Below are 24,893 nucleotides of genomic sequence, written 5' to 3' on the forward strand. Positions count from 1 at the left end.
ACTCTCTCTCTATAACTCTGTCTTTCAAATAAAACAAAATAAATCTTACCAAAAAAGTCCAAAGGAAAATATCCAACGTTGAAATGCGCAAACATAGTGAATATTCTAATTTGGCAACACAGTACCCTGTAGAGTGTGGCTGTTTGAGAGCTGCAATCTGCTGTTGCTGTCCAGCATTGGAAGAGAGTGCTATCTACACCTGCCTGGGAAAAGATCAGAACTTAAAATTTGAAACATGGTGTCAGTTGAATGCCTTCCAGTTTTAGACCATCATGAAGCTGAGAAATCACTAAGCTGAGCCATTGCAACTCAGAGAGTGTTTGCATATTCCACTTAGATGATATTTATTAAGCACAACAGAGGTCCTTACAGAAAAATAAAATATCAGCTTATATGTTTACTTTTCTTTTATTAAGAGAATCGGACCAAATTTTCCCAAGGGGGAATAACTAATATTAAATAGCACTTTAATGTTAATAACCTATAGTTGCTTTTCTCAGAGAAATGAAAATTGAATTTGGTTGGCATTAACTGTTGGAGAGATATTTTGAGTCAGAATTTGTCGAAGGCCTACATAATTTGTAGCTTTAATGAATAAACTAATATATAACTTGGAAATGTTTGAATCACTTCAGGCATAGGCCCACTTGGGTTCCTTTCTAAACCACCTTGGTCATGTTTTTGGTACATTTATGTACCCCAAGTCCTGAGAAGAAAGGAGCGATGAGATTCTTACAGAATATTATTTTAATTAAATGTGACCTCTTAAAAGAGCATTTTAATTGAGATTTAATAACTCTATAAAAGATAAATCTAGCTGCCATGTAATAAACAGTAATTAATTAGTTAATATCAATTAAATACTAAAAATATTAATTTACACTTAATGTCTAACTACTGTAATTTGCTATAGCTATCTTATTAAATGCTAATTAAATTCCTAAATATTCTTACAAATTTAATGCATTAATAACTAGAACGTAAGTACATATTTACTGTATCTGCACTTCTGAGTTCATTACATAGCAATGAGATTTATCTCCTTTACAGTAATTAAGTACACTAAGCAAACCTCAGTAACTTTTCCTAACACATACCATAACTGTTTTATTAATTTCAAATTAAGTGCTCATTTAAGGTTGCTAATCTACAGCTGCCCCAAACAATTTTCTACAGGCAAAGGTTATTATATGTTTAATTAAACTTTATTTTTTAAACTTTAGATTGAAGCTTTCTAAATAGGACTTATGGTTTCTCAGCATATTCAGTAGTAACTCTTTGATAATGGCATTTATTGTGTTTTTCTAAGTACAACATGATTTTCTTCCTGTGCTGTCTTTGAACCTTGGATCCTCATCTACCAAGCTATACATGTTAGCATTTATGTATTTTCCCTGCTTAATAAAAGCCTGAAAAGTTTTTCTTTCTTTTCCTGTCACGAAGAAACAAAGCTTTACTATCATCATCTTCAGTTATCTTTTATTCTCATCAGTTACAATTATACTGGTAGCGAAACATCCCCATAAGTGTTTTCAAAAAAAGAAGAAAGAAAGAAAGGATCAAGCACAAATGAGTACAGTTGGAAAGGCTGCAAGAGCAACAAGACTCTGCCAAGGTTCCAGCCTCAGGATGATTTCAGAAAGACTAAGGAAAAACACAGTCCTTGCATGTATCAAATGATTTAGAATCTTCCGTCTTTCCAGATATGATGGGGGATGTCATAAAGACAGGAGACTGCTGTGCAGCAAGGAAAGCACATTAGCTATTAACCTTCCCCCAGCCGATCAACTTTATTTTGCAATCTTCCCTCAGAACCATTAGAATACCCTGAAGAAATAACTTTCCAATTAAAAAGGATCTCAGAGAACAAAGCCATTTTATCTCTGACTCCTGGTGTTCTTTATTCCAATAATTTAAATTGGAATTGATTTTTCAATTTAGCCGTTGACTTGCTATGGACACACAGCTGAAAAGGCCGAATGGAATTGCATGGCTGAAATATTTGTCTTTGTGATGCACTTCTCATAAATTCACAGGAGCTTCCCCCCACCCCTTTTGAAATGCATTTTCTTCTGCTGCCTTTGCCTTAGACAACAGCTTTTTAGCACAGCATGGGCAAACTGAGAAAACACGTGCACCATGACCTCAGGGCCTCATCCTCCATCCCTCATAGATCCATCTAATTGTTACATCTCCTGGAAAATAAATAAATCCAGTCTATCCAGGATGACAGAGATTCTTGAAGCCTGAATACTTGTTTGCTAATGTGTATAGGAGATTAAACTTCATGAAAAAGGAAAATACCCTTTTCACTTTATTTCGCCTCAAAATATGTTGTAATGGAGACTGAACTCTCATAATTGCTTTAATTATTACTAGCTAAAATAATGGATTTTCAATTAACACCTAATAATTTTGAATTAAATACTCCAAATATTAAATTGTTCTTTATTACCTTTTTATATTTTGTAATAAAAGGACTACGGCTTCCCAATTATGAAAGCACTTGATTAGCAGTCAGAACTTTCTTGCATTTTCACATTTCTGATGGTTTTCTCTCTGTGACCTTAGAAGAAATGCCATAGGCTTTGTCACAGTCTCCTTCCTGTTTCCTCACCCTGTCACTCCAGCAGATGTCTCTGCTTTCCTTTGTCTTGTGGGCTTGAGTCCTGTTCTAAGATCAGTACTAATGTGAATAACAGGTAGGGAAGGAAATCCTGAGCTCACAACATTGTTTAATTTTAACTAAACACCATATTGCTTATTACTCACACATCTTGAGGTATTTGCTACTCATTGTCTTTTGTATGCTAGCCTGAATGTGTGGTCTCAGCACCTGTCTTTGAATACTAGTGTGACAATCTGCTTTACAATGTCAAGAGCAAAAGAGATCATGAGATCCAGTAGAAAGTAAATATCACAATAACATGATCCCTGAAGGTATTACTATCACTCTATTAGTATTCAAAAATCTACTGGATGTATGAATTATATTGTAGTTTCCATCTGTCTTTTCTTCCCTATAATTCAGAGAAAAATATTTTAGTAAATACGGTCAATTGCTTTGTATTTACTATTGTAGAACCTAGGTATATTTATGACTATGTATTTTTAAAATAATATTGTGAGGAGTCACATGGGTTAATAGGCAGTCAGGTTCGTCCCAGTGGAAATTTTGGGTGTAAAATGTTTGCTTTTCCCAAAGGTTACTTTTAGCAAGGTCAAATGTGCCTGCCCCATTTCTTAGAAACTTCCAATTTTACCATAAGAATAGCAATGGAGTGGTGATTCCATCCTTCTGAGCTCACAGTTTACTGGACAAACAACTTATCTACCCCATTCCTTGGCAATAAGATTACAGATCAGGTCTTTTGGTGGGTTTTGTCCTAGCCTTGTAACTGAATGTCAACCTGATCTTTTTTTTTTTGATCGTTAAGTTTGTTTTTTTCTTCTCCAAAATTGTGCTTAAAAACCCCACTACCACCAGCCCCTTCAGGTTTTGCCTTTCTTGGAGCTCCCCTCCAGTCCACTATGGTTGGAGGTCTCTGACTTAAATAAATCTTGCTCTTAAATACTTTTAAATGCTTTCTCTCTGCCTGTCCACTTGGAACTTCCATGTGAGATGGAGGTAATCTTTTCTCTGCCACCGTTTCACCTGCAACAATATGATAAGGTTCTGGCATTATTCCTTCACTTTCAGATATTGCCTTATCCATACTTTTATTTATTTTTTAAAAATTGTTTCCAGTCAAAAGACTTTATTTGTTTATTTGGAAGTCAGAGTTACAGAGAGGCAGAGGCAGAAACAGAGAGATCTTCCATCTGCTGGTTCACTCCCCAAATGGCTGCAAGGCGTGGAGCTGTGCTGATCCAAAGTCAGAAGCCAGTAGTTTCTTCTGGGTCTCCCACGTGGGTACAGAGGCCTAAGGACCTGGACCATCTTCTACTGCTATCCCAGGCCATAGCAGAGAGCTGGGATCAGAAGTAGAGCAGCCAGGTCTCAAACCAGCCCCTATATGGGATGCCGGTGAAATCAGACATGACCCCCTAAAATTTACACCAAAATGTGGCCCTTTAGAGTTCCCCAGAAGTGCTATATGGGGTGCCACATATGCTACCAGAATTTGGGGTGCCATGTGATTTCACCATGGGCTTATTACTAAATCCCCAATATTAATAAGCCCGAGAGGGTTCTTGCCTAATATTTAGAGAAGAATTCTAAATACCGGCACAGATAAATGAGGCAGCATGGTACATTTTAAGCTTATACTTAATATGAAAGGTGCATAGGAAACAGAGTGTTTTACTTAAGAGAGAGAGGTAAATAAGAGAGAGAGGTAAATATGGGTTCATACCAAGCACCAGGAACCAGCCACGTGGAGGAGCATCTAGGCCTGGAAGCCTAGGGCGCATGGCTACAGCAAGCCCCCTCCTGGCACGAGGCCAGGGAAGAAGGGCCAGACACACCATGTCCCAGGCTTTTAACCCACTTCCAAAGGGGAGTGGTTAATTAACCTGATTGGCTGGTTGGCACCCAGGTGTGGCCAGGTAGGGGGTTGAGGTCACACTGGGGCATGGTGCATGGTGATGGTATCTGGTAGGGCGTGAGGTCTCACAGGGGCATGGAGAAGGGGTAGTCTTCCAGCTCACAAGCCTAACGGATCTTTTTTTTTTTTTTTTTTAATAGGCGGAGTGGACAGTGAGAGAGACAGAGAAAGGTCTTCCTTTACCATTGGTTCACCCTCCAATGGCCGCCGTGGCCGGCGCGCTGCGGCCGACGCACCATGCTGATCCAAAGGCGGGAGCCAGGTGCTTCTCCAGGTCTCCCATGGGGTGCAGGGCCCAAGCACTTGGGCCATCCTCCACTGCACTCCCTGGCCACAGCAGAGAGCTGGCCTGGAAGCGGGGCAACCGGGACAGAATCCGGCGCCTCGACTGGGACTAGAACCCGGTGTGCTGGCGCCACTAGGTGGAGGATTAGCCTATTGAGCCGCGGCGCCGGCGCCTAATGGATCTTAACCTATATGCCTGCCTAATTCACTGGTACTACAGGTGATGGCTTTACCAGCTATGCCACAGTGCTGACCCTGATCCATGCTTTTAAATGACCATGATTTAAACAACCTCAATAACATGGTAGTATCAGTCATATGCCTAGAAGGAGCACGAGTTTTTCAAAAACAAGTATTAAAATGTTTTAATCATTCATTCATTTAAAATTTTTCATTCATACATTTAACTTTCAACATGTTTGTAAAGCTCTGTTATGTGCTTAGCTCTGCTGTAGTCACTTGGGGGTACACCAACCAACAAATAAACTCAACCGAAAATCTATCCTATGGAGTTCATAATCTAATGAAAGAAGACACATAAAAACACATCTAATTCTAAAAGTGATATGGTAGATTACTATAAGACATTTAAAAAGATTAAAGATGATGAGATGGGTTAAAATGTGAGTGGAGCAGCATAGAGTGGTTCTGAATGGGGCAGGAGAAAGAGGCTACCATTAAAGGAAGGCTGGTCTTGAGAAGGAAATTGACCAAAGCTTTGTGGCAGGTGAGAGAAAGAGGTAGGTACTCTGGAGCAAGAGCTTCCTACGAAGGAGCAGATTGCGAAAGGCCCTAACTCAGGATTGCACGTGGGGGCCTTGGCTGCAAGATCACACTGCAGCTGGCACAGAGCGAATGAGACTGGGAGGAGCTGCGGCCAGAGTAGAACAGACGCCAGATTCTGGAGGACTTTGTGAGTCACTTGGAGGGACTAGGGCTTTTATCCTGGAGAGAGAAACGGAGAACCTTTGCCAGCTGCTCCTGCATCAGTTTGGCCCTTCTTTGAATAACCTGAGTGTTTTCTTCAGTAATACTTGGTTATACCCTTTCTTGCTTTTTTGAGGTGGGATGAGAGGAGGATTGAGGTCATTTCTTGAAGCACATCTTGCTTCTTCAGACTGACAGTAAATTTTTAGAGCAATCACACCACTTATTTTTCTGTTGGCTCTAATCACCTCCTTTGCTCAACTATGCTACTAGCCAAGCAGGAGAATGCAAGTCTGTTGGATGCTTTCCTCAATGAAATGCACATGACTGAGTCCAGCACACATCTCTGACACAGGAAAAAAATGCTCCATAAATGTTTGGTGAAATAATTTGCAAAAAGAAAGACAAGAGATAAGTTGTATAATTAAAGATTTTTTTCATATAAAACAAGAAAAAACAAAAACCACCCCTGAACTTTGTTTGGAATTGCATATCTAATTGCGTCCTTGCTGTCTCCATGCACTTTGCTAGAAGACATCTTCACATTTACACAACCAGAACTTAAAACCTGATGTCTTCCCTGATTGGACATGAGAGGACACTTGCACAGCCTCCCGTACACAAGGCAATGGTAACTCCATTCTATTGTTTTGTTCACACTAATAAAATTTAGTCCTCCTTGAGTCTTCTCTCCTCTTCTCCCTTTTTGACACCACCTCAAATTAGTTATCAGCATCTTTCACCTAGACTATTGCAGTGACCAGATGGATCTATTATTTATCTCAAGTTCCCATTCTCAACAAAGCAGCCAGAGCAAACCATTTAATGTCAGAAGTAGATCAGGCCCCTCTTCTGCTCAAAACTGCCAATGATCAAATCCTACCTTACTCTTGATTGTACTGGACATAGATTTTATTAATGTGGTGAGCAATATTTCATGGGGGATAAATAAACCTTCCACAATGTGCATTTGATTTCTCACCCTCTTCCAGCTGTCTATAGCTTGCCTTTAAAAAAAAATCCAGAGTAGGTCTACCTGAGAGCCTACAATGCCTTTTCCTCTGCCTTGCAAGGATTTGCCCCACATCCCTTAACTAAGGTTTTCATTTCCTTCAGTACTGTTTCCCAGGTCTGTTCTCATGGAATACTTTCTCTGACACCTTATTTCAAAGGGTACTCTTTCCCCTGACCACTCTACTTCCATGATTCATCTTTCTTCATAATTGTTATCACCATGTGGGGCAAGTATTCTGTGCAGTTTTTAAACTTCTGGTTACGTTGCCCACATCACACATCAAAGCACCTGAACTTGAGTTTTGATTCTGCTCTCAATTTTGCCTTCCTGTTAATGCGCAATTTGGAAAACAGCAGATGATTGCTCATGTAGTTGAGTTGATGGGATTGAGTGTTTGGCTCTTGGCATCTGCCTGGCTCAGCCCTTGTCACTATGGGCATTTGGGAAGTGAGCCAGCAGATGGAACTCTCCCCTTTTCTTTTTCTCTCTCTCTATCTCCTTCTCCTTTTGCCTCTCAAATTTTAATAAAAATTTTCTTATTAACTTGATTTAATTATTAATTTTGCAACAGATTTATTTTGTCTGCTTTGAAAGCTCTCCTCTAAAACTATTCATTAATAATTGCCTGGAGTAATTTAAGGCATCTAATAGTGTTGGGTTCCAAAATTTAAAAAAAGTAAGATCCGTGACATTTATTTATTTATATTAAAGGGATTCATTTATTTATTTGAAAGTCAGAGTTACAAAAAAAAGAGAGATGTTTTATCTGCTGGTTCACTCCCCCAGATGGCAGCAAGAGCCAGTGCTGGGCCAGGTGGAAGCCCAGGAGCCAGGAGCTTCAACAGGGTCTTCCACGTGGGTAGCAGGGGCCCAAACATTGCACCATCTTCTGCTGCTTTTCCCAGGTCTCTTAGCAGGAAGCTGGATTGGAAATGGAGCAGCTGGGACATTAACCAGCTCCCATAATGGATGCCAATGCCACAGGCAGTGGTTTTATAGACTATCTCACAATGCCAGCCTAATCTCATGTATTATAGAAGATGAAAAAGGGGGATAATACCATTAATGTGAAAGAAAAAATAGCATCGTTAATCTGAATATAAAATTCCTTGCAAAATTTCCCTATATTTCCCAACTTTTTAAGTTTTTTAACAATTAACAATAGAGCCATTACTTTAAAAGCAAAGGGACTTTGCTGATAAAGTGATGGAACAGATATACTCTTTAAAAATAACACTATTTTATGTTTTGTGCCTTTTTAGATGCTGTTATAAACAAACTTTGATAATAACAGGTAAAAAGCAAATGTAAATATTATTAGCCTTGATAATGTATATATAAATGGATTTTTGAAAAAAATCAGGAAATAGAAGAGAGAAGAAATGGTCAAGGGAAAGGCATGGCCATAAACATCTTCAAGATACCCAGTTTGAGTGAAATAACAAATTTTGTCTATTTTAGAACTAGACATTTTTTATAAGTCTCAAAAAATCAAAATTTCATAAAAGAAAAAATGCATTAGATAGAATAAAGAGGTAAGGATACTTTGTAAGTTACAAATATATTCTAAAGTTAATAAATCTATGGATTAATGTAAAAGACCATTGCTTCATTTTATGAAGTAATTGAAAGAAGAAATAAAATTAGGAGTCATTAAAATAGATCTAGTGATTGAATGCAGAATGGAATGAAATAATTTCATTTTGCTTTTCATTGTTGTTACTGTCTGAACTTTTTTCCCTATCATTTTAACAAAAGTTTTTCAAATAAAAAGCAAAAATGATTTGGAAAATACAGAATTACGCAACTCGCATTTCTAATATGTATTCAAAAAATGAATGGAGAAGTCGAAATGAGGGCAAATATGCAGTAAGAACACAGGAGCTCCCTTTAACATGTTTTGTTTGAGAGAGTTTGTGAATGTATGTTAATTTATCTCAATATTCAAGTGGGTTTTAATGTGAATTCTGTTCTTCCTCCTCGACTCTAAGTGGTGGAAAGGAAAAAAAAATCCTTACTTATTATGTTCAACTACTGCCAAGAAAAATATTGGATTTGGATCAGATATCCAGCAACAGAAAACATCACATTTGCTCCAGAAAAAATAATGATTTGGCAGGATATTTTTAGTAGAAAAATAGGGAATAATTTGGAAAATAAACATTAAAATAGCGAAAGTTGAAAACAACAGCTGGATTATTTGATCCTCCATGAACTTTTCCATTGAAGGCCGAGTGAGTGATGGAAAAGGAGAAGAATAAAAGAGGGTCGGGATATGAGATCAGGAGAAAAAGAGAGCTTTTATTTTCGTGTTTCATCTGAGTGAATTTGAAGACTATTGTGACAATTTCTACAGGTACTTAAAAGAAAATCTGAGTTTAGAAGGTAAAAAGAAAGCTCAATGAATAAAGCTCTTTGTATAAGAATCACAATTCAAGTCCCTAGAAAGATCTTTGCCTTTTTTCAAAAATGAAATTGTTGAAATATTTGATGTTTTTTTTTCAAAATAATTTTTAGCATACTTTTGAAAAGATCAATAGGTAAGCAAAGATTCCACAGGAGCCTGGATGTCTACTTTGCATTGTATATTCTAAACATTTATCTCAGTAGTTCCTCATCTGCTGCCACATTGAAATTGACAGTAGTGTTAAATGAACAACAAGGAAGCAGAGTGATTTATTTAAGGTATATAGCAAAAGTCAAAAACAATTACAATATTATTTATATATATTTATATATATATAAATATATATTTATTATATATTTATTATTATTATATATAATATATTATATATTATTATTATTATTATATATTTATTATATATATATAAATATATATTAATAATAATATATATTATATATATTATACATATATATATATGTATTATATATATACATAATATATATAATATATATTATTATAATTACAATAACTTGTAGGATCATAAACAGATACAGATTAATATATTTAAATATTTCTCCCCTATGACTGACCTGGCCTATTCTGGGAAACAACACTGAATAACATTGGTAATCTTTCAGTGAAATTTACATGGTTACTTCATTACCTAGATATCTCCTCTTCCATTTACTCTTCCAACCCTTAGGTATCCAAAATTGGATTAGATTTCTAATCACCGTTGTTGATGTTTCCTGAGCCTATTAAAGTAGATCTGAAGTTTTACCTTCCCAAGTCTTTCATTTCTTTCTTAGTTTGGATTACTATCCGCCCCCCCCCCCCCCAACTCTCATTGTATTGATAAGTGGTTTATATTGTCCACATCCTTTGTCATGGAATCTTATGATATCTGATCTCTAGGCAGAGAGTGCTTGCCTATCCTAAGGTCTTTGACCTTAGTCATTTAACTTGCCTTGGCTAATGCATGTGAGCAGAGACAGAACCAACCCAAGACCAGCAGAACTCAGAGACATCAAAGTCCAACCAACTACAATCAAGCTTAAGGAGCCAAGCCAAACTCAATAGCAGCCAGCAAATGTCCTAAAAAGCATAGCACTAATGTGACATGAACAAGAGACAAATGTTTGCTATCACAAGTCACTGAGAATAGGCAACTCTGTGGTGTTTCTGTTTCCTTACCAAATGAATCTTTCCTTGATTCAGTTCACTAAGTATGAACCATGAACTAAGTATGAACCATGTATGGCTATGAGCCAATACTGTTTTGGTAATGAGCTAACTCATTTTAGCATTTCCCAAACAGAGATCTCATTGGATCACAGATTTGAGAAATCAGACTCAGATAATGGTCCTGAAATCAATCTCTGTGCCTTTTCCCTTTTCTCTCCTTTCTCTTTCCCAAATTTCAGCTTGTTCAGCTTTCTGTATCCATGCTTCTCTTTGTAGACTGACCTTTGTATTCCTTGCCAAAATAAAGCTATCTCCATGCAAGTTGTAAGATGACTGCTGAGTCCCGAGCTCAACAATATGGAAATATGGAAAGTCTTATTTATTTGTCTCAGAGAAAAGCCCCAGGGATGTCTCTCATTGGCTCAGCCTGGGCAATTTGTCCCAGAGAAATCTTTGATTAGCTATGTTTGGAATCACTCTGTATATGCCTAACTTGCTTTAATAAAGATACATAGAATGATTATGAATGGTCACACATGAATCAGAAGAATAGAGATTGCTGGGGCTTGTGTTGCGGGGCAGCAGGTTAAGCCATTGTATGTGATGCTGGCATTCCACATCGAGAGCAGTTCTACATGCTTCACTTCCAATCCAGCGGTCTGCAAAAGCACCTGGAGGTGCAGTGGAACATATTTTTAAGTACCTGGGCCACTGCCATCCACAGGGGAGACCGGGATGAAGTTCCAGGCTTCTTGTTTTGGCCTCCCCAAATCTCTGCCTTTCAAGCAAATAAATAAATATGCTTTAAAAAGAATAGTGATTGAAACATCATGCTGAGTGAAATAACCCAGTCCCAAAGGGACAAATATCATATGTTCTCCCTGGTCGGTGACAACTAACCAAGCACCAAAAAGGAAACCTGTTGAAGTGAAATGGACACTATGAGAAACAATGACTTGATCAGCCCTTGTTCTGACTGTTGATGAACAACTTAATATTTTATCCCTTTTAGTATTTTTTTTGTTCTACTGAATACTATTGGTTGAACTCTGTAATTAACACACAATTATTCTTAGGTGTTTAAATTTAACTGAAAAGTGATCTCTGTTAAATATAAGAGTGGGAATAAGAGAGGGAGGAGATGTACAATTTGGGACATACTCAATTGGACTTGCCCCAAAAGGTAGAGTTAGAAATGTGCCTGGGGATTCCAATTCAATCCCATCAAGGTGACATGTACCAATGCCATCTCACTAGTCCAAATGATCAATTACTGTTCATAATTGATCATAATGATAGGTCTAAGAGCCAAAGGGATCACACAAACAAAGCTAGTGTCTGCTAATACTAACTGATAGAATTAAAAAGGGAGAGAACAATCCAACATGGGAAGTGGGATACACAGCAGAGTCATAGAATGGCAGATTTCCTAAACAGCGCTCTGGCCTCAGAATCAGCCCTTAAGGCATTCGGATATGGCTGAAGAGCCCGTGAGAGTATTATAGGCATGGAAAGCCAAGACACTCTGGCCAAATCAAACAAACAAAAATAAACAACTAAATGAAAGATCTTTGCAAGGGAGATCCCAGTAGAAAGAATGGGCCATAAAAGAAGGAGGTACCTTTCTCTGAAGGGAGGAGAAAACTTCCACTTTGGCTATGACCTTGTCTAAATAAGATTGGAGTTGCCAAACTCAAAAGGCTTCCATAGCCTTGGCAACTCATGACAAGAGCCTAGAGGGATTACTGATGCCATAGATAAAAGAGTGTCAGTTTGTTAAGTCAACAACAGGAGTCACTGTGCACTTACTCCTCATGTGGGATCTCTGTCCTCAATGTGTTGTTCAATGTGAATTAATTCTACAACTAGTACTCAAACAGTATTTTACACTTTATGTTTCTGTGTGGGTGCAAACTGTTGAAATCTTTACTTAATATATATGGGTTTATATAGCTCATATCTAGCAGGTAGGAAAAAATGGATCTTTCAATTATTTCCAGTTGTCTTCTTAGGGTGTCTATGACTTTGATTCCTGGGACTCCTGGCTTTAATCCTACCCAGATTTCTATTTATTTGTTTTTCTAAATGATGTGCTCTAGCTAACTCAATGTCTACCTAGAGGTAACAAGAATAATTTCAAACTAGTTTCTCAGTTTATGCTAATAAATGAGAAAATATTATCATTATAATACCTATTACTGGATTTTTTGCTTGAGGATGCTATGGTTATTAAGATCCAGGGATGTTGTGTCCTAACGTGGCAGAAAAGCAGAAGACCAGCAGGTATGTGCAGAGACATGCAGGAGGAACTGGGCTCACTTCACAACAGCCCACTCTACCTAATCCAGTCCTGCAAGGCTTGCACATTTAATTCCACTTAACCTCTTAACATTCCCTCTTAACATTCCCACCTCCTAACACTGGGACACAGGGAATCAATTTTCCAACACATGGACTCCAGGAGATATACCTGAACCATAATGTCCATGATTGACAAGTACTTCTAATGATTGTTTCTTTGCACCCCATAAAATACAAGCACCCCATAATAATGTTTAAATGGCAGCAATAGAGAGGTCTTCTTATGCATCTTGCATGTTGCTCTGTCACACAGTATCTGATGTGATGTACTCCACTTCAATGTACTGTTTAACTTAGCATCTTGAAACTGTCATTTGTTTTCTAACGATTCTGTGGGTCAGCAATTTAGGCTGGGTACCCATCTGTGCTCACTCATATTTGGGCCTCAGCTAGGATAGAAGCAAAGTCTGGGACCTCTCTCTCCATAGCCTCTGTCATCCTTTGATACACTACCCAGGCCTTTTCTTTCTCCCTGCAAGACAGAAGAGATAACAGCAGCAAGAGAAGATAAGGCTCAATGCACAAGTTCTTTTCATTTCCCTTGCTTATGTCTCATTGATCAAAGTAGACATATGGTCAAGTCCAGAATAAAGGCTTGAAGCCATTCATATAAAAATCTTCCCTAGTTTATCACTGAATGTGAGGACTACTGAGTAGAGTTTCCTTGAGGTGTGTGTGTGTGTGTGTGTGTGTGTGTGAAAATTTTCTGAGGGTAACACACAGAAGAAATTAAACTTTTTCCTAAAAGTCTCTGTGATGCTTAGAGTGTGAAATGAAAATTGAGCCAAAGAAGTTAATACTTCCCCCAAGAATATCTCTGTTTTTACATATTCTTTCAGTATCTTTTTATTTCTGCCCATCAAGAAAAGTAGCCTCACTTGAAGTTAGATTGGACTTTGTAATTGTCATAGATAGAATGCAATGAAGTGATGCTGGTGACTTTTAAGATTAGATCATACAAGTCAACATGGAACCAAGGTGCGAGAAAGCCTCAACCATGTGACAATGTAGAGAGATTCCAGGTAGCTGCCTAGCTAAGGTCTAGCCAAAGCCCAGTTGAACCAACCACTAGTATCAACCACCAGAAAAACATAACAAACATACTTACTCAGAAGATTAGAACCTAGCTTTTGAGCTACTTCACTTGATGCCAATTGAAACAAAGTTAAACTCTTCCCACCAAGACCTTGTTCAAATTTCAGATTCATGAGCAAAATAAATTTTGGCATTGTTTCAGGGAATTATGCTTTTGTTCAATTTCTTTTATAGCATTAGATAACCAGAATGGACCTTCCATTCCCTACCATAATCATACTTCCTGTGCAAATCAAGTGAACGTTCTTAGGATTATAGTAGTTGTCAAATCTACTGCTCATTTCCATGTGTATATATATAAAAAACCAAGTTGGAGCTGGCAGTGTGGCATAGCAGGTAAAAACCCAAGTATAACAATGTCTATATTCTAGGTTGAAAATGAAGTAATACACAAAATCTTTTAAGGAATGTATGCAATAAGATACTATTAAAATGATGCTACTCAGAACAAGCTAAGGGGAGAGAAAGTTCCATCTAACTTATTCAACTGTGAAGTCAAAGATAGGTTTCACAGTTTTAAATTTGTAAAGAAAAACAAGTAAATTAAATATCAAGCCATTGTCAAAATATTTCTCCTAAAATACTCACAGTTTCTAAAAATGTAATGAACATACATGGAAGCGATTTTAGAGATAATCTAGGTTAGGGAAGGGAATCCAGGACATGGATATTAAATCCTTGCGTAATTACCAAAGCAGCCTTGTAAAGAAATAAAGTCAGATATTCTGCCTGACTTTCTCCTTGTTTCATGCTATGATACTTTACTCATTCTTTTCCTGAATTATTAGCATGATTGTTTTCTTTTTATTCCTCTTTATGGTAGAATATTAGTTTAAACACATTACTTGATAAACAATTATAAAGAGCAAACAATTATTTCATCATTGTATTGTTTTTTGGTTTTGTATAACCCCCCCACATTTAAGAGAGTTTGTGTAAACACAGTTCTGAACCTTTGTTGAGGAAAGAAGAAAATCAGAAAAGTTCTTTAGTGAGGTCTAATCGGAGTCTTCTAATCCACGTAATACTTGCAGGAGTCAGCTTTCTCACACTACACAGAGCCGTGTTAACAAGGCATGTGGCCAGGCAAAACTGAACAAGGTGAATGAGTGGCATCACTGGTGTAGGCAGCGATGTCTGCTAAGTGTGAGAGTGGGTTAGGAAAATGTTTCTCAAATTTTGGTGTGTATACAAACTGCCTCCTGAATGTGTTAATATAAATGTTCTATTTCAATAGACATTGGATGGAGCCTGAGCTTCTGGCTTTTTTTCCCTTATTTATTTATTTGAAAGTCAGAGTTACAGAGAGAGACACAGAGAGAGAGATCATCCATCTGCTAGATATCCCATGTAGGTAGCAAAGGCCCAAGCATGTAGGTCATCTTCTGCTGCTTTTCCCAGGCCATCAGCAGGGAAATGGGTCATAAGTGAAGCAGATGAGATACGAATTTGTACCCATATAGGATTCAGGCATTGTAGCTTTACCGTCTATGCCACAAGACCAGCCCCAAAGTTCTGACTTTTTAACAAGGTGATGCTATTTTGCTCACCACTAGACCACACCTTGAGTGGTTGGTAAGGGATTAGAGATATGAGATCAGACTTAACCATTGCCAAGGCAAAAGTTTCAGACCAATAGAACAAATGAAAGATAAAAAATTCCCTGAATACTTGCAATGAAATTGTGCTTTTCCAAATAGTGCCTATGGGGAAAAAACAGGGGGACATGGTCTATATCTGGATGGCCTACTTTATCAGTTGTATCTCAGCTTTCGATTTAGTAGATTCTGACCACTGTTTTTTTTTTTTTTTTTTTTAAAGATTTTTTTATTTATTTGGGAGGTAAGGTCACAGAGAGAGGGAGGTACTGAGAGAAATGTCTTCCCAAATGGCAGCAAGGGCCAGAGCTGAGCAGATCTGAAGCCAGGAGCCAGTATCTTCTACCAGGTCTCCCACGCAGGTGCAAAGCACTTGGGCCATCTTCTGCTGCTTTCCTAAGCCATAGCAGAGAGCTGGATGGGAAGAGGAGCAGTGGGGACTAGAACCAGCACCCATATTTGATGCTGGTGCTGCTGGCGGATGTTTAGCCAACTGCGCCATAGCTCCAACCCTTCTGATCACTATTGTCGGAGACACTAGCACTTATCTACCTGGGATCCCTCTCTGTTCAATTTTGTGAGTAAGGTCTTATATTTTCAGTATATATATATATATGTATGTCTTGCTTGATGAATATAGGTTTGTTCTTACCTTTCTGAATACTGGTCTTTGAATATCTTCCTTTTATTAGCCTGATTTATTTCTCTTCTTCCTCTCTCTCCCTTTGTTATGTCTTCATTGTTTTTGATTACTCAGGAGTGAAAGTTTGACCTGATATGCTTTCATTGAATCTGAATTCTAGATCTTGAGTTCATTCCTGTCCTCTCTAATGTACTTCAATACAGTAGAATCTTCATTCTTTGAAGCCTTGTACCATCTGTTGGCTTTGGCTGAATTCTGGGATGCAGTAGTTTTGGTGAAAGCTTATGTTTTATTCTAGCATATCCCATTAGACATGAGTGGACCTAAATGTGTATAGAAAATATATTAATAGCAAAAATATAACTCATAATTAAAAAGTCTATAACATCATTATGTTCCTTAATGTTTTCTGTCTTTTAATGACCAACATCATCTTCTACAAAATTGCCAAAATCAGCCAACAAGGAATCTCAGTTGTTCCCTCTGTCATTGCCCACATTTAATGCATCATAAGGTCTATTGTCTGTTAAATTAATTTTCTACAATCTATCCCCATAATCACTATCTATGATTAGAAGCAGAAAAACAAGACAAAGCAAACAAAACTACTATCTCATCCTTCTTCTTCTAGTCTGGTCTACCTTAAATGTTCTACCAAACTGATCGTCTATAGCCAAATCCGATTCTTCCCTTCTAAAAGTATTTAAGCATTATCACCCTTATCAAAATAAATCCGCAAACCTTTCTTGTTATACAAGGCACTTTGTCATATGAACCAAGCCTATAGTTGCAGATTCAATCAAATAAACTTAATTGCAACATAGAAATAATATTATTCAAATGCCTCATGTATTGGTAATTTTGCTGACTCTTCTAGAAGTGCATGCTCTACTCAATTCTACTTGATCACCACTCAATCTTTAAATATAAATGATAGCATTATTCTAAAATCTTATTCTCTACCTCATTTACACATGATTCCATTTCTTACATCCATGCATGCAATGATCCATACTTATTCAATTATTGTGTTTATATACATATTCATTCACATGATATCTTACTAAAATTATAAAGTACAGAAATTGATGCATCAGAATTTCACAAGAGAAACGGACTCAGTAGAAAATACATATTAAGAAATTTTTAAAAGATTTATTTACTTACTTGAAAAGGAGTTACAGAAAGAGAGAGAGAGAGAGAAAGAGAGAGGGAAAGAGAGAGAGAGGCATCTTTAATCCACTGGTTTACTTGAGAAATCACTGCAACATTTGGGGCTGCGCCAATCCAGGAGCCACGAACTCCATCAGGTCTCCCATGTGGGTTCAGGAACCCAGGTACTTGGATCATTTTCCGTCACTTCCTCAGGTTTATTAGCAGGGACCTGGATTGGAAGTGAAGCAGCTGGGACTCAAACCTGGTGTTCAAACGTAATGCCATAGCAGACAATGGGTATAACCCATGGTGCCACAACAGTCAGCCTTCTATTAAGAAATTAATTAAAGAATTATCTTATGTGATTATGGGTTGTGCAAGTCCAAGTTTCACAGTATTTGCTGACAAGGACAAGCTGGGACTCTTGGTCACAAGCTGAAGCTGCTGTTATCAGATGGAATTTCTTCATCCTAGACTGGCCTTTCTCTTAAGGCATTGCAGCTGAATCATGTCCAACTGAATTACCTAGGATAATCTTGCTTGTTATTATAGTATAACCACTGATAACCAAGTGATTGTGGACTTTATTCACTTCTGTAAAATACTGTCGTAGCAACAACTACAACCATTTTGTTTGAATAATTGTGGACTGTAGTCAACTAAGTTGACCCATCAGAAGTCCATCATGATTACTAATTTGACTTTAATACAATCTGCAACATCTTAGGATGGGAGAATTGAAAATACATAGAATTTATTACAGCTTAAATTTTAAAAATAAATAATAATTACATAACTGACTATTTTGAATTTTTACCTACTCCATATGGAAGATAATTCAATCATTTTGTTAAGGCTAAATGCCATTTAATATAGTGCAATGTGTGGAGGTATGTATGCAAGAAAATATGAAATATTATTTGGTTTATCTGCTAGAGCATTAAGCATAGAAGTTAAAAGTAGGATATAATAAGCATATAAAAATCTTACCAATTATTAAATATTTTTCTTTGAAAAACTTTTCACAGAGAACATATTGTATAAATTCATTCTGAAATATTATCAAGATACTGACCATATACATTTATACTCCTAAATAAGTCTCCATCACTATTCATCATTATTTATAGAAGTATTTAATTGATCATGAATAAAATAATATTTTATAGAAATAAATCTATTCTATATTTAAAAATCTAACATGTATACTTCTTTCACTGTGTAAAATTAGTTGTACACATTTAAGATTTAATTCTGGATTATAACTTTAGGCATTAGTATAATTAAATGGAAATATCAGGGCTACATATTTGAAAATTCAAATGAGTCTTCACTGATATTTTTTCTAATTATTGTTTTTTCAAAAGATTAATATCTTAAAAATATATCACCATATACCTTATTGCTTACAAAATCCAAGTTTTCATCATAACAACATGACTATTCTGTACATATATAATATAGTATATAGCAAACTAAAATATAATTTTATTCATTGTGTTAATATCAGTTACTTTAGTAAGTGATATCATAAATGATGTGGTGAATGATACCAAAAACATGTGAAAGTAATTTGAAAAGAGATCTAAAGAAAGAAAATTTTAAGCCTATGTGTTAAAAAGTTAATGTACACTTTCAGGGCATTCACAGGTAGAAGGCAACAGATACAGTCCCCTAGTCTAGCACATCCATACTCATAACATCTATTTGCTTTGCTTTGTCAAAACATATGAAAAATCATTAAAGTGTTTTAATAAATGTCTGGTTTTCCTGTTCATTCATCTTATAAATATTAATTAGCCATGGATCAGGCAATTAAAGTTTAATCAATTTGCACTAATTAGCACCACATACTTGCATAAAAAGATAAAACCAACTCCTGCATCTGGCTGTTATTTGCAGTTTTTGTCAAGTGCTGATGAGTTTCATCTTGAAGGGAAGATTAAGAAGAAAAGAAAAAAAAACAAATCAAGAAAGTAGTGTTAATTTCATTAAATCTTCACTCAAAGCACTGGTCATAAGTATTATAGAGATAAATCCAGCAACACTACACTTTTTTACTGAAAGCTGATTCACTGGGTTCTCCTTCCTAGCCTTGCCCAATGGCAAGGAATTTCATATCTTTTGCTTGTGATAATACTGTATGCTTTGTATTTAATATTCAACATAAATCCAAATCTGACTCATTTCTATCCTTTATGACTTAAAATTTTTAAACGAATGAACACCATAGTCATAGACTTTAAGGATTTTTCCTTTTAGAATGAAGGTGGGTACTCTATGTCAAAGATGGAATTAAAAAGTTATAGCTCTACAAATAAAATTTGACCCTTTCTCACTAGAAATTATATGTAACCATTATGATAAGAGAGATCTCTGAAATACTTAAAATTTGCAGTTTGATCTTTTGTGGGCATATTGTAGCTCAACTTGATTTTGTACCACATAGACTTTAAGAGACTAACTCCTGCATCTCTGTCATGACTTCTGAATTTGATTAAATAAATTACACTGCCAATCTAGTAAGGCGACATTGTACAGTGCATTTGCATTACTATTTTGTGTTTTAATAACCAGAGAAAATAAAGTGTTCCATTACTGCCTATTCATATAATTGACAAGGATTATAGGGAATGGAACTAGTCTTTAATCATGGATGGAAATTTATCTTAGGCTTGGCAGGTAAAACTACACGTTTTAAGATGATTTAGCATTGTACTAAAAAATAGAGCATGATTCATAAAAAAAGCTATGCACCATTTACATAGGAATTTTTATTCAGTTTATGCAAGAATAGACTAGTGAATGGTTATTGATATTTTTCAAATAAAGTATGTATGATTCATTAAACTCCCTATTCCCGTGTGAACAAGCCACTGCTCTGTTAAGCACTCTTTGAGTACATATCCCATAAAGAAGGCAAAGGCAGAAAAAAGGGATGTCATGCTTCAATGCCTTCTTTAAAAAAGTGCCTAAAAATGAGATCACATACAGTAACAGATAACTCTCTAAACTACCATCTGGATTTCAGTACCTATGATTTTTCACATCATTATTGAAAAAAATGAGAATATATTCTTTGTTAATATATTATGTGCATGATAATATAAAGATATATACCTGTATATACTGTTTAAAGTAAGACTATGAAATTTGAATTGTAATCAAATCCCAATACTGTGGAATTTTGCTATAACTAATGAAATCATGTATGAAAATGCTTTCTAAAATTTACATTACTATAAAGATAGCAGATTCATTGGGCCAAGAAAGGAGATATAATTGCTATGTTTTCATAGACTTCTCATGAAAAAATTCTCTGTATTTTTATAAGAATACTATTCAAAGTCTTCAGTGTTATGTTTATATGCAAAGAGAAGTTAGCAAGATCTCACTACCCATTTAATCTAACATCACTTTAAAGGCTTAAAGTCTTAGGGAATGTTTTTATCTTTCTAATTTACTATCTGTCCCTATACAAAACAGGATTCAGTCTTTGTTTTGTTCAACAACTATTTGCTGGCTACATGTTTGCTTATAACAGTGGTGTGGGGAATCCAAGAACAAATCACTTGGAAATGATAAAATCAGTTGAGTATGCTAAGCCTAGAGTACAACAGACAACATCATGTCCTTCAAGCATTTGATGGCATACAATATGCACAAGGGCTTGAAATAACTTGGTTTGGCTCTAGGAAAAAGAAATATAGAGTAGACACAGAAAAATAAATATTTACATCATGTAGGAAATAAAACTTAAATAGAAATTTTTGACATTTAAGTTTTTTGTCTTGGCAAGAAATGGGACCAGTTATTTATTTGTGAAGAATATTTGTGAGGAATATCACTAATGAATACACATTTGAAAACCAAATCTATTGAAAGCCAGGTCTATGAAAATTAGAAAATATAGATGAAATATAGATAAAATATAATATATTGGAGAATGTGGTCCCTTAAGAAAGCATATTTATAAACGCTGAATGTATCATACAAAGAATGAAGCAGGTATAATATTAATCTAAATGTATTCTCATTACCATTATTAACCTAACTGCTCCAATAGTACACCTTTATATGTAAAATGAAAGCCAAGGATTGACAAGTTCCCTCTTCCTTGAGCTATGTTGGTATGTTTGCGATGTTTGCCTACCTTGATAAGCTAAAAAAAAGAGAGGGGGAAGAGACCAAGTAAGCATATGCATGGAGTTTTATAATAATTTTCTCATTCTCTGTGATTCACAAAGCTATATTTTCAGAGAGAAGAGAATTCATGCCAAAGTTATGTTAACTTTAATTTTTCTTCTCAGTTGTCCCCTCTACACGGTGAAAGAATACGATTTACAAATAATTACTTCTTCATAGTTTACTCTAACTTACCCAAAAGGAGTTTAGATATTGATATTATTCCTTAGGGGAGTTAGGACTGTGGAATAAAGCTTCTCTTTTCCAAACAATTGCAAATACTATTTTTCATTATCGGCAAATAGATTCATCAGGAATTAATTATATAATCAGATATCAAAAGTTTAAGGATGTTCAAAAGAAAATAAACCACATATCATATCATTGAACTTGTTGATATTTTGTCACATTTTTGAATAATATAATTTATAGGTATTTGTACTACTATTAATTAATGAACATATGACACAACTTATGAATTGGTAATTAATGAAGTCAAAATCTCAAAGAAGCAATGTTACAGCTTTTTCATAAAACTAAATATCATTATAGCCCTTTTATAACTGAATCAAATTTCAATGCACATCATTAAAAAATAAAAACAACTTGTGTTAGTTAACTAATTTATTTTATTTATTTATTTTAAAGCCAATGGGGCTGCTGGTATTTTTTTTTTAAGATTTATTTATTTGAAAGTCAGAGTTACACAGAGAGAGGAGAGGCAGAGAGAGAGAGAGAGGTCTTCCATCCGCTAGTTCACTCCGCAATTGGCCACAATGGCTGGAGCTCTGCCAATCCGAAGCCAGGAGCCAGGAGCTTCCTCTGGGTCTCCCACACGGGTGCAGGAGCCCAAGGACCTGGGTCATCTTCTACTGCTTTCCCAGGCCATAGCAGAGAGCTGGATTGAAAGTGTAGTAACTGGGTCTTGAACCTACGCCCATATAGGATGCTAGCACTTCAGGCCAGGTTGTTAACCCTCTTTATACAGCGCCAGCCACAACTAATTTTTTTTTTTTTTGACAGAGTTAGACAGTGAGAGAGCGACACAGAGAAAGGTCTTCCTTCCATTGGTTCACCCCAAAAATGGCCGCTACGGCCGGAGCTATGCCAATCTGAATCCAGGAGCCAGGTGCTTCCCCCTGGTCTCCCATGCGGGTACAGGGGCCCAAGCACTTGGGCCATCCTCCACTGCCTTCCCGGGCCACAGCAGAGAGCTGGACTGGAAGGGGAGCAACCAGGACTAGAATCTGGCACCCATATTGGATGCCGGCGCCGCAGGCAGAGGATTAACCAAGTGAGCTATGGCACCAGCCCACAACTAATTTATTTTTAAAAACACTATTAATTATGTAAAGTCTACATAGTTAAATAAATATGTGGATCAAAATTACTTCCTGTTGTTATGGAAGATTCACATTTCTCATGCCAACCCATATTTTCTTTATTCTGTGGCTTATTACAAAGCAATTATACATATTTATATAGTTCTCTAAGTAATGAAAAGTGATTATTTTCCTGTTATCTAAGTATTTCTAGCAATATATTTTTTCTTTATGATTTCACATTAAATGCTTGTCAATTAAGTGTATCCCTTTAATTTAATACCCTGTAATTCTCAGTGAATTTCTGAATTGCAAATGAAATTTGTGTAGCAAATAGCACAAAAAGTCTCATTCACCCTAGTATATACTCTTACCTTCCATTATGATCTAAGGAGGAATAACCATGCAGTTAAAAACATTATATACATTTTAAGGCAAAAATATGGAAAGCAGTGTGTTCATTCTCTGTAAGACAAAACACAGAGAGACCAGGATAATCCATGTTGTAATCAGTCAAATACAAATGGTATTTGGAAGGGCAGTAGATGATATGTACTTTGATTTAATTTCATTTTAATAAGATTTTGTAATTTGGTTTTTATAATTTTAAATTAATTAATATTTATAGAATACGTGGATGATTTTTGCACAATAAGCTTTTGGGGAACTTCAGGAAATTGGAAAACTTTTAGCTGGAAGAGAGTGTATTTTCAGTAAATAAACAAACATATGACAATTACAGAAATACCCAATATCACATTGACTAATATTATATTTCTAATTATCCATCCAGATAATCAAGCATGTGGTTGAATTTCCATTATACATACTGATGTGGTTTGATTGTGTCAAAATTCAAGTGTTGCCAATAGGGTAGGGTTAAGAGGTGGGGCTTTTAAGAGGTATTAGGACATGAATGTTCTTCCCTCATGAATAGAATTAAGCCCCTTATCAAAGAGACTTCACACAGCATTTGGCTCACTTCTCCATACGTGGTCACAGCATTCCTTCCCTCAGAGAATGCAGCAACAGGTGGCAACTTGGCAGCAGCCTGCACAAAGCCACAGAACTTTCAGATGATTTGATCTAGAACCTGCCAGTCTCAGTAACAGTGACAGATTCTTGTTTATTATAAATGATCCAGTCTTAGTTGTTCTGTTATAGCAGAATAGGCAGACGGAGGCACCAAAAAGCTGTAGCTATTCTTGAGAATTTAATGGTTCCTTGCTTCTCGGTAGACATTTCTATTCACTTCTTCATAAAACAATTCATTAAATTTTTTCTAGAATGCCCTTTCTGATTAATAAAAAAATTCTAAGAAATCTCTGGTTCCTTGCAGAGCTTTCTCGTATTTCAATATCCTACTCTTCATTTACTTCATATGTATTTACAGTTTTTTTGTCATTTTGTCCCATGAGAAACCATGCCTATATAATACACCTGCACAGTACCAAGAGCTCTAAGTAAAGCCAAGAAACATAAAGCATGACAGAAATAAATATGGTGCTTTTCCATCCACTATTGCTTGAGAAAATATCTCTATTTAGGAGCAATTGTTAATGTGAAAATCTAATCAAGTTGTAATAATTAAAGAAATTATAGGGAACAGATGTAATTTAGTTGCTCTTTCTTTTTTATTGTTACTTTTTTGTTTTAGAGTGGTTGGGAATAATTATTTTAAAATGAGACGGTTTGTTGTATTTACCAAATCTAGGATAAAATACAACTGGTAGAAGGGATATGGTTCCAGTTTCCTTTCTCTTGGAGAAATAGATTTATGTGTCATTTTTGGAAGGATTATATTATATAATATATATTTTATTATGATTTATTAAAGTTAAAACTGTACAGACTATTCACTTGAAATACTCACAACAAAATGCAGGACATGCCTCTGAATAAATTCTCATGTTGGCCAAAGTTCTATTTAGGGCCGTCCTTCCTTACCTCTCAGACAGTGCCTCCTCAGAACGTCCCACACCTACCACTTATCTAACCACTGTCACAGCCTTTTCCTCACTCACTTTTCCTAGTACTTGTCATTGGACAATTTTCAGAGTAAATCTCCACTTTCCAGAAAATTGCAATCAAAATGTGTATTTATTTCCCATTTACATGAGATCAATCTGCCCACTGCCAGAAAATAAGCTTTAAGTAGAATTGTCTTTGTC

The sequence above is a fragment of the Oryctolagus cuniculus genome, chromosome 9, assembly GCF_051225735.1.
Source record: "Oryctolagus cuniculus isolate XC-2025 breed Fujian yellow rabbit chromosome 9, ASM5122573v1, whole genome shotgun sequence".
Taxonomy (NCBI): domain Eukaryota; kingdom Metazoa; phylum Chordata; class Mammalia; order Lagomorpha; family Leporidae; genus Oryctolagus; species Oryctolagus cuniculus.